Consider the following 10,889-nt stretch of genomic DNA (forward strand, 5'->3'; position numbering starts at 1 on the left):
CGCCCGGTGCTCTGCTGCTCTGCCGTGGCCTGGGACCCACCTTCTGGCAGGTTCCGGGAGAGGAAGGCGTCAGGGCTTGGGCTGCAGGGCAGGAAGCAAGGCCAGGAAGGAGTCGAGGCTGGTGGGCAGGAGCACCCGCCCTCGGCTCTGGCCCTCCCGGAGGCCCCTGCCCACGGAAGCACTTCCGGGCGCCTGGGAGAAAGCGGGCGTCTGGCTCACTCCCCTGGAGAGTGACCGAGTCCACGTCACCACTGGCCTCTTGGTGACCATGGGGGGGGTCACGGGACTTCAGGCCTTCGAGCAGGCGGGTCCCGGGAGCCTGGACACGCTGCCCTTCTCCGCAGCTCTGGTGCTCCAGCTCCCGCACTCTTCTGCTGCATGGATGGAGGTGGAAGTTTCCAGAACATGAGGGAATCAGAGACTCTAGACCTTGCCAGCCCTGAGCTCTCCGGAGTTTGGGAGTCGGGAGTGGGGGTGGGGCAGCTGCCAGAGTGGGAGCACGGGGCTGAGCCCAGCTCCCGTCAGGGGGACTGCTCCTGCCTCTCCCAGCCGGGGATCCTCCTCCCAGCCCTCTCCCCCACCCCCGACCAGCCCCTAGTCCCCCCCCCCCCAGGACTTAATGGATGCATCAGCCCCTGTTGGCTACCCAGTCACCTCATCTCTGCAAATGCCCTCGCTGGAGTGCAGGGCACGAAGGCCTGGAACATTCCAGAAGCATCCCCTGACCTGTGCAGAGTGGAGTTTCCTGGGCTGCCCCATGCTGTCCTGGGTGGGTGGTCTTCACATTCTTGGTCCCCAATTCCTGCTCAAGCATCGTCTGAGTGTGCCCATTCCTCAGAGCCTGGAGGGAAATAGGATCTGGTGAGCCCCTGGCCTGGGAAAGCAAACAGACTCCGAATGAGACCAGACCAAATTCCCAGCTCACTCCGTCACACGGGAGCAGAGGCAGGCAGGAAGAACCATGGGTGGGAGGAGAGAGGGAAGAGCTGACCCACCATCATCATCCTGGGGCCCAAAAGTGGACGAGGGCTTCTGCCTGTGGCATGTGCAAAGGCCCTGGGGGAGGAAGGTTCTGGTGGCTGGCAAGGAGGAGCTGCATTTGTGAGGACGGATCACACCGTTTCTCCTACCAGTGTCCCTGTGTGACTGCGGCCAATGTTCTGTTTCACCTTCTATTTGGGGTTAGGCCACACCCAGTGGTGCTAGGGGCTGACTCCTGGCTCAGTGCTCAGGGATCACTCCTGGTGGGACTCAGGGACCATATGCGGTACAGGGATCTGAGTCGGGTGTGTGCAAACATCTTAACCTGCCCTGTCTCTCCAGCCCTAAGGTCCATGTCCTAAGTTGCAGGGGGTGGGTGGGGGCGGTCCCAGCGAGGGCCTCCCGAGACCCACATCTGACACCTTTGAGGGTCATTTCGCAGGTTCCCTGCCTGCTGCCCTGTAGGCTCAAGGCTGGAAAGTCCCGCAGAACCTCCCGGCCCCCCACTGACTCTCCACCCGAGGAAGGCTCAGGACTGCAGAGGTGCAGCCTGCCCACCTGCCACTTTGGTTTGCAAAAAAATATATATCTTTATGTAAGTTTTGTTTTGGGGCCACAACGGGCGATGCCTTGCTCAGGGAGCACTCCTGGTGGTGCTCAGGAGACCTATGCGGGCCGGCCGTGTGCAGGGTGAGCGCCCCGCGGCCCTTCAGTGTGAGTCTTAGCTGAGGATGTCTATACTGCGGGTGCCCGTGCCCACCCCACCCTCGGGAGACGCTAGACTAACCCCCAAGGCTCCAAGCCACTTCAGACTGAGGCGGGCAGGCCTCGGCGGGCTCCGCGGGGCTGGGGGACGGTCCGGGGCCTGGGAGCAGGGTGCTGGGCGGAGCGGCAGGTAATTAGGACAAGCCGCTGAGCGTGCTGCTGCATGCCGGCCAGCACGAGGGAGTAGCCTTCCCACTCGGCCGCCCATAAATCCAGAACAGCTTTAATGAAGGAGAAACAGCTTGAAAACCTTCGATGAATATAAATGTCGTCCCAGAAAATATGTGCTGAGGAGGCGGGGGCCGGGGGGTCCCCCGCGCCGCCAGGCTGGGAAGAACATCCGCCTCCCATTAGGCGCCCTGACCCGCGTCGGCAGCTGAGGCTAATGAGAAAAGTTACCACGTTGTACTTGGGCGTTTGTAGCTCTTTAAAGGCGGCTCTTGACTTTCTGTCTACATTTATGTCTGCCAATTACGGGGCCGCTGAGTGCGGCTGTGGCTGTTTCCACGGGAGCCCTAGGACAGCGGCCCTCACCGGCTCCTTCCTGCGTGGGGCGCCCGGGAGGTGAGCTCACTGCACACACACCCACAGCAGCGCAGCGCTGAGGCCTTCTGGAACCTTCCCTGCTGCATGGGGGTGGGCGGGGCGCCTGCGGGAGAGGGGAGGATCCCCGGGAGGCAGGCGCAGGGAGGGGCTGACAGCGCCCTGGGACCTCTTGGGGCAGCTCCCGTGAAGGGCACCAACACCCCGGTTAGCCCCGACCTGCAGGTGCGGGGGATGCGAAGGGCCTGCGGTGGGCCAGGCGGCTCGCACCGTCCTCCCTGAGGCCTGGGGACACTCAGGGCTAACGCAGAGCAGCTGTGTCGTGTCCTATCTCATGACCCACCACGCTTGGTGCCTGACCGGCTGGACGGGGCCCTCAGACACCGGTTCCCAGGTGTCCAGTGGGCCCCTGTCCTGCCCCGGGACAAGCCCACGTCCACTTGACCAGCTCCCCTCAACTGCAGCAGCTGCGCTTGTGGAAAAGGGTCTCGGAGGTGGCAGGGCTGGCGCTTGCTCGTCCAAGGAAGCGCCCACAGCTGTCCAGGGGGAGGGTGTCCTGATCCAGGGCCCCGGGCCTCTGTTTCCAGAAGGAAACTCAGATCTGCCTCAGAGACGCGCAGGTCCACGGCACAGTAGAACTTTCTCCAGCCTTCTGGTGCCTTTTCCAGCCTTCCGGGTCTTTCCCTGTTCCCCGAAGCAGGGCACCCTGCCTGACGCAGCGGGAGCCTTGTCTGCCGGCCGAGCCTGTGTTCTGGGGCCCCTGCTGAAGACGGCAGAGTCCTCTTCTGGAAGTTTCTAGAATGTTGGCCTTGTCACCAGCTGGGGCCCGCCTGGCCATGGAAGATGCCAGCCAGTGTCCGGGAGAGGGTCCAGGCCTGACGACAGTCAGGTTTGGGGGCTGACCCTCCTTCTGCCTCTCTTAGGAGCGAGCTGCCTCCCGGGTGTCCATCTGTGTCCAGAGCAGCACCCACCCCGGTCCCTCGGGGCAGCCCGAGGTCTCCCTGAACCGGGGCCGCCAGGAGCATGTCTGTAGGGATGAGGAAGTTGGGATAACAGGAAGTGGGGTGACAGGAAGTGGGGTACCAGGAAGTGGGGTGACGCCAGCCCCGGCCCCCTGCCCTAGGCACACCCACGGCTCCTACATCTCTCCCGGGGCTTTGCTGCTCGCAGCATGGGGTGGGGCTCCAGCCCCAGGCAGGCAGTGAGTTCTGGGGTCCTCTCGACCCCAGGGTGGAGATACGCCTGGACCCTCTCTCCCCAGGGGGACAGTTCGGGGGCATTCTGGAACTCTCCGAAGCTTGGCCGGCCGGGCCCTGCACCTGTCACAGACCCGCCGCCCAGTGGGCTGAGCAGCCACCCCAGAGTGCTCCCCGCATCCCCCAACTGCCCACAGCGCCCACAGCCCCGCCAGCGAGGGGCGCTGGGGGGTCTTAATGGGGCCAGCTGCATGCAGGCATGAAGGGCAGGCCAAGGCCAGGATTCTGGGCCAGGGTTCGAGGCCAGGATTCAGGCCAGACTGTGATTCCCGGGAGCCCTGGTCCAGGCTTTGCTCTGGAGCGCCCCCTGCCGGCTCCCCTCAGTCGTCTCAGACAATCAGGCCAGCAGGGTGAGCTGAGGGTCCCAGAGGGGGCCAAGTCCTTGCCCGTGTCGGCCTCTGCTTCTCCTCAAGCCTGGGCGTGGCGCCCGTGGCCAGCCATCTGGGGACCCGGCCACCCGCAACTGACCACTGGCCCCGCCCCATCGCGGGAGAGGCCCTGGTGTAAAATTTCCTCAAGGAGCCAACCCTGAGACCGGGGGACAGACCGGGGGTCCCAGCAAGGCTGCTGCCGTGACGGCAGAGGGAACGCGCGGCTGGGGAAGGGAGACCCCTGAGGAGCCTCGGGCGGGAAGGGCCTGCGGCTCCCCCTGTCCTGTGACCACGCGGACCCTCAGAGCTGAGTGGGGCCCTCGGCCCTCGGCCAGGCAGCAAGGAGGAAAAGAACACAGAGATGTTTCCGAGGGTGTCGGGAATTCATGCTCCGATGGTACTGTTCAGCTGCTGGCTTGGAGGGTGCCCCTGGCGCTGCTGGGGCCACACCCGGGCCTCCGCGGGCTGGTGGACAGCGCACGGCCCGCACTTCCTGAGGACCAAGAGGCCAACTCCGACCCCTCCGGCCAGTGACCCCACCCTGTCCCTCGCCCTCCAGACCTGCGGCCCCTGCCCGCGGCCCTGCTCTGCTCCTGCCCGCGGCCCAGGTGCTGGCCGATGCCTCCCCGCAGAAGTCAGGCCTGGCTGCAGGCTTTGTGTCAGGGAGGAGGGAACCATCTGGACTCAGAGCTGTTTCTACCCCGGACACTGGTTTCCTGTCAGGCTCCGTGCCTCAGTTTCCCCTCTGTAACCTTGGGGATGACATGAAGCCCCCGCCGGCTGCTGTGAGCATGAAACCAGCACACTGGAAGGAAGGCTCGCCCTCTGCAGGCTGGCCCTGCCCTCCCGGCCCCCAGCCAGTTCATCCTTGGGACAGGCGAGAGGAGTCGGTGCATCTTCGGAGACCGCGGGCCGAATGGAAGCCAGACCCCGCAGAAGGCGTGTCCACACTCCCCGGGCTGCTGGGCTCTCCCAACCACCCGGCCCGGGGCCCGTGGCAATGCCCAGCTCTGCCCGGCAGGCATTCTCCTGAACGTTCCCGACACTTTATCTTAATTTAGCATAAAGACGAGGAAATACCAGGCTAAGCGTTCTGGGCTGCGGGGGCAGGAGAAACGGACGTTCCCATCTACCTTCCTGGCTGGGGCTCTGCAGGGCAAACGGTTCCAAATGTCGGCCTGCTGCGTGCCCGCCCAGGCCCGCCTCCCGCCGGTGCTCAGGGGCACCACTCTGGAAATAAGCGGGAAGGCCAGGCCTCGGCCAACCAGGGGCGGCCGCCCTGACCCTGGGTGACCCTCTGGCTGGGGTGCCCCACACCTGGACGCCTGCCCGCAACTCCGGCTGCCTTCCCAGCCGGATGCGCTTGGCAGCTCCCACTGGGGGTGGGGACCGGAAGGAGCGTGCGGAGGGTGGGGGCTGCTTAAACATACTGACACTCAGGCCCAGAGACAGCACAGCAGGCCCCGCCCTCGTCTTGCATGTGGCTGACCCAGGTTTGATCCCTGCCTCTACATAAAAACAAGGAAATTCTTTAAAATGTATAAATTCATTTTTATAAATTTATGGAAATTCATAAAAAGAGGAAATTGTGCAGGGTTTCTTATGTTTTATCCCCTGAGCCTGCCAGGAGTCAGCCCTGAGCACAGAGTCTGGAGTGGTCCCTGAGCACAGAGCCAGGAGTCAGCCCTTAGCACAGAGCCGGGAGTCAGCCCTGAGCATTGACCAGGATGGCCTGAAAACCAAAAAATATATATTGAAATTCATCCTGGATTCCTCCCAGATCTGGCTGTTCTGAGGCTTCCCTGGTCAGAGGAGTGAGAGCTTAGCCGGTACTTGAGCCCTGGGGTCCCTGCCCTGTGCCTCGGCTTTGGGTCCCGGAGGGCGAATTGCCCTCCTGCTGGGCAAGTCAAGCCTGTGTCCTCCTGCGCCCCTGGTGGTGGAGAGGAGAACTGCCCCGGAGAGACTGGCATGAGAGTGCCAGGGGGACAGTGGGCAGCAGGCTCCAGCAGGCCAGGCACACCCCTGCACGATGAGAGCCACACAGTCTTGATGGGGACCTGGGGTCTCTCCTAGCCCCTGTGGGGGCCCTCCGGCAGGCACCCTCGGACAGCGTCTGCAGACAGGGGAAGGGGCGTCGGGGAAGTGGGCGCTTTCCGCCCGGTGGGTCCCGAGTGGCCACCCCTTCCCCTGTGACCTTGGCCTGAACGTCTCACTCGTGGGTTTCCTGCCCTTCCTCCGTCTGTGCTGGACCCACGGCCTCCTCGTGTGTCAGGACAACAGGGGACCGGACGGAGGACAGAGGGTCCAGGCTGTCCAAGCAGCCCCTCACTGGGCAAAGACCCCCACTCCCTGCTGCTGGGCACGTGAGGCCTGGAGGGGTTTGGCCTTAAGGATGCCCAGAGGGCCTGTGCCCCAGGGACCTGCCGAGACCCCAGGTCCCTGGCCTCGGGCTCGGGGAGAGCGCTGCCCTGGTGAAATCGCTGTGGGTACCTCCTCTCTGCCAGAGCAGGGAAGGAGAGCTGGCGTGCGTCCCGGTGTGACACAGACAGACAGACAGACAGACAGTGAATCCGTTACAGGCCCACTGGAAGCAGCTCAAACATGAAGGTGATGGTGAGCTCCAGGAAAAGGAGAGTCTGGCAGGGCAGGACGTGGAATTAAAGTCAGTAACTTCAGCTGGAGGTGACACCATGTGACCGTGGGACGGCAGAGACGGGGCGGGCCCCAGAGAACAGAGGCGTCAGAGAGAACACAGTCTTGGAAATGCATCCATCTGTGGAATGCAGAAGGATCAGGGAGGGAGCAGAGCTGCTCACCCCAGGCCCCTGGTTTAAGGCCCGGCCCACAGGCAGGGCTGCGGGCTGATCCCTGAGGACAGAGCCTGGAGTCAGCCCTGAGCACCGCTGCTGAGCATGACCCCTAAATCTCAATTCACCCATCAAAAAAGGAAGGAAGGAAGGAAGGAAGGAAGGAAGGAAGGAAGGAAGGAAGGAAGGAAGGAAGGAAGGAAGGAAGGAAGGAAGGAAGGAAGGAAGGGAGGGAGGGAGGGAGGGAGGGAGGGAAGGAGGGAGGGAGGAAAGAAGGAAGGAAGGAAGGAAGGAAGGAAGGAAGGAAGGAAGGGAGAGACAGAAGGAAGGAAGGCAGGAGGGAGGGAGAGAGGGAGGAAGAAAAGAAGAAATAAAGAAAGGAAGGAAAGAAGAAATAAAGGAAGGAAAGAAGAAATAAAGGAAGGAAGGAAAGAAGGGAGGAACGAAGGAACAAAGGAACAAATGAACAAAGGAATGAAGGAACGAGGGAGGGAGGGAAGGAGGGGGGAAGGAAAGAAGGAAGGAAGAAAAGAAGGAATAAAGAAAGGAAGGAAGGAAGGAAGGAAGGAAGGAAGGAAGGAAGGAAGGAAGGAAGGAAGGAAGGAAGGAAGGAAGGAAGGAAGGAAGGAAGGAAAGAAGGAGAGAGAAAGGAAGGAGGAAGGAAGGCAGTCAAGGAACAGCAGCATAAAGTCATTACTTAGAAATTGGGAAGAACATGTCAAAAATAACTGAAAGTTGGACATTTTTGCATCTGGGCTGAAGAACTGAAACAGGCAGGGTTGAACAAGGCTGCCTTATTATTTTAATAAGTCTTTTAGAATCATTTGACCTTTAAAATTTATAACCTTACTCCTTTAATAAAAAAAAAATCAAAATTGATTCTGAAAAGTTTTAAAACTCCCTGGCTCTAGGGAGAAGACTGGGCATAGAAACATGGATGTGAAATCCCTGCACAGGCCCCTGTTTGTTTTTACAGTGGGACCGTGTTTGGGTACGGCTTACACTGAAACCCAGATCAACCTTGCGGGAGGGGCTGGAGGGGGTGGGGCCACACCTGTCTGTATTCAGACTTACTCCTGGTTCACTGAACAGGGCTCACAGGACCGTATGGGGTGCCGGGGATCGAACCCGGGTAAGCTGTGTGCAAAGCAAGCATCCCGCCCACTGTCCTATGGCTCCAGGCCCAGAAACCCAACCCAACTTCAAATGGTTAACCAGGAAAAGATCTCGGATTAGAACCCAGGCCCCAGGCCCGCTCTCTGGCTGGTTGAGTATCCCACAAAAGAAAGTGCCGGGTTCAGAAGGATGAGAGGAAGAAATTCCCAGCTGGGAAAAGACGTGGAATGTTTGGCTCACAGCGAGAAACCCACACAGAGGTTTCAGCTTGAAGCTTTGGAAAACATTTGTTTTCGTTCCTCGTAAAAGAAACGGATGACGAACAGAATTGCAAGAAATGGAACTTTAACAAGGAAAAATAAAACTAATAACATTTCATTAGCATTCTCTTCCCAGCCCGTGATTCACAAGTCCAAAGACGGGCTTTAAGAGTTTCTGTTTCTCGGTAACTAGCGGTGCAGGGAGGCCATGAGGCGGGTCTGCCCACACCGCTCCCCTCCTCCCGGAACTGCTTAACCGGTTCCAGGGGAGCCGCTGCCCTGCGCTTTCTCTGCTTGGCTCTTGCTTTCACTCCTCTCTGCTGTCCACCGCCCTGGCTGGGGCCAGTGAGAACGCAGTGCCCGTGGATGATGTCCAGTGGGGGTGGGGAGGGCCGAGTGGGAGTCTCCCGCTTCCTCCTTGTCCAGCACCGCCCCGCGGGAATGGTTCCCGCACACGCCCACAGGGGCAGAGACTGCAGTGGAGAGGCCGAGTCCACCGTCCCCCCATCCACCGTCGAGCTCGACTAGTGAGGGCCCTGAGCCCAAGCCTGTCCCTCGCCCCCAGCCCCGCGGCGAGGGCACTTGCCTTGCACACTGCATTCGGACCCTGAGCCCCAGCAGGAGCCTCCCTGAGCACAGTCGGGAGTCAGTCCCGAGCACGCCACATATGGCACAAGATTTTCAAAAATCAAATAAGGCCTCTTGCTCGGAGTGGGCTTGAGAAGCCAGGGATGGGGTGGGGTGGGGCCGCCTGTCTCCAGGCCATGCCCCCCGCACCTGCATTCCAGGGGCTGCAGGGCAGTCCCGGGGGCCCGCCTGAGGGAAGGGCAGCAGGGAGCAGCCCGGGCCTCGCCAGCCCCGAGCGCCTGAGTGAGTCTCCAAGTCCGGCTCATGGCTAACACTGACCTCAGCACGGAGCGTGGCACTGGTGGCAGGAGCCATGGAGAGGCCTTCTGAGGGAGGCAGTGAGGGAAGCCAAAGGCAGCTGGGCTGGGAGAGGGCGAAGGGCCAAGAGAGCGAACGGGGATGAGGAGCAAGGAGCCAGGGGTGCGCACACGGCACTGCCCGGGGCAGCAGGAGGGCTGAGTGCTGGGAAGTCAGAGGGTCCCGTCTGCATCTCAGAATATCCCTCCACCGCCTGGAAGAGGCCTGGACAGGACGGGCCGACGGCACAGCAAGCCAGAGGCTCTGAGAAAGCGCAGAACGGGGACTCCCTGAAGGAAGGGAGGCCAGAAGCAAAACACAAACAAAGCCAAACAGAAATCCCCTTGGGATGACGAGGTCGCCCTTGGCCACAGAGTGTGGGAAGGAGAAGACGGGGAAGGAAAGAAACTGGGGGCGTAAGGAAGAGGCCAAAGGAGGTCGAGGGGGGCAGGGAGGGGCGGAGCCACGGGCTGGGCAGAGAGAGCATCTTCGCAACCCGAACGCAGAGCCAGCCCTGAAGGCAGGAGACCCCAACTACAGCGAACAAAGTGAAGAGGGCGGCCGCTAAGGAGGCGGGTGCGGGCTGGGGGCGCGGGGATGCTGGCGGCAGGATGGGTGCTGGAACTCCACTCTGGCTAACTTTGTGAATCATGATGCCTTCCTAAGAATACTGTTTTAACTTTTGATAAAGTCACTTAGGAGAGGAGGGCCAGGGACTGAGCAAGAGTGACTGACAGGGGGGCTGGAGCAATAGCACAGCGGGTAGGGCGTTTGCCTTGCACTCGACTGACCCGGGTTCGATTCCCAGCATCCCATATGGTCCCCTGAGCACCGCCAGGGATAATTCCTGAGTGCAGAGCCAGGAGTAACCCCTGTGCAGAGCCAGGTGTGACCCAAAAAGCAAAAAAAAAAAAAAAAAGTGACTGACAGATAACAGCTCAAGTTCCAGCTTCTAATGAAAGGGTCACATGATCTCAGAGTGGTCATTAGGCCAGTGGCCTGAGCCACCTGGTCCTCTGGTCTGCAGGTGCCCATGCAGGTGTGGGAAGGCTGAGTGTTCAGTGCAGTGATTCTGATGCCGTCAATGCTGAGGGAGCATAAAGGGAGATGGAGAGATGGATGGACGGAGAGATGGATGGATGGATGGATGGATGGATGGATGGATGGATGGATGGATGGATCAATGGATGGATCAATGGATGGATGGATGGGTCATTGGATGGACGGATGGATGCTTGGATGGATGGATGGATCATTGGGTGGATGAATCATTGGATGGATGGATCATTGGATGGATGGATGGATGGATGGGTGGGTGGGTGGGTGGATGGAAATACAGAGGTGGAAACACTGGCTTTCACCTTGGTGGCAGCTGCTGGGCCTTGGACCAGCGTGTGAGACAGGTGCCCAGTGCAGGTGTGGGAAGACTGAAGAACGCCGAGTCTACCTTTGCCCTTTCCTTAACTCGGTCACCAAGTTCTGCGAATAGCTGGAGCCAAGCGTCCTCTGTGGTGTCTGCCACACAGCGTGTGTCCCAGAAAACTTACCTGCAGGCCATTTTGTGTCCGTATCCTCAAGGACCCAGAATGGTACCTTTTCATCCTGCTGCAGGGCCAGGACGTGCTCTTGGCCGGGCCCCACGATGGCACAGGATCGTGGTGGAAGGAGAGGACAGGGTTGCCACTGGATGAGGAGTATGAGGGGTCCACCCACGGGTGGCAGTGGGGGAAGGACATGAGGCGGAATCTGTGACTGGTACCACTGACACGCAGGAAGACAGCCTGATCGGGGTCACTTGGGAGGGCCCCAGCTCTAACCCTGCTCTGCAGCCCACCCCTCCGTGAGGGCGACTTCCTGAGGACCGCA

This window comes from Sorex araneus, chromosome 5, assembly GCF_027595985.1.
Source record: "Sorex araneus isolate mSorAra2 chromosome 5, mSorAra2.pri, whole genome shotgun sequence".
In the NCBI taxonomy this organism is placed as follows: domain Eukaryota; kingdom Metazoa; phylum Chordata; class Mammalia; order Eulipotyphla; family Soricidae; genus Sorex; species Sorex araneus.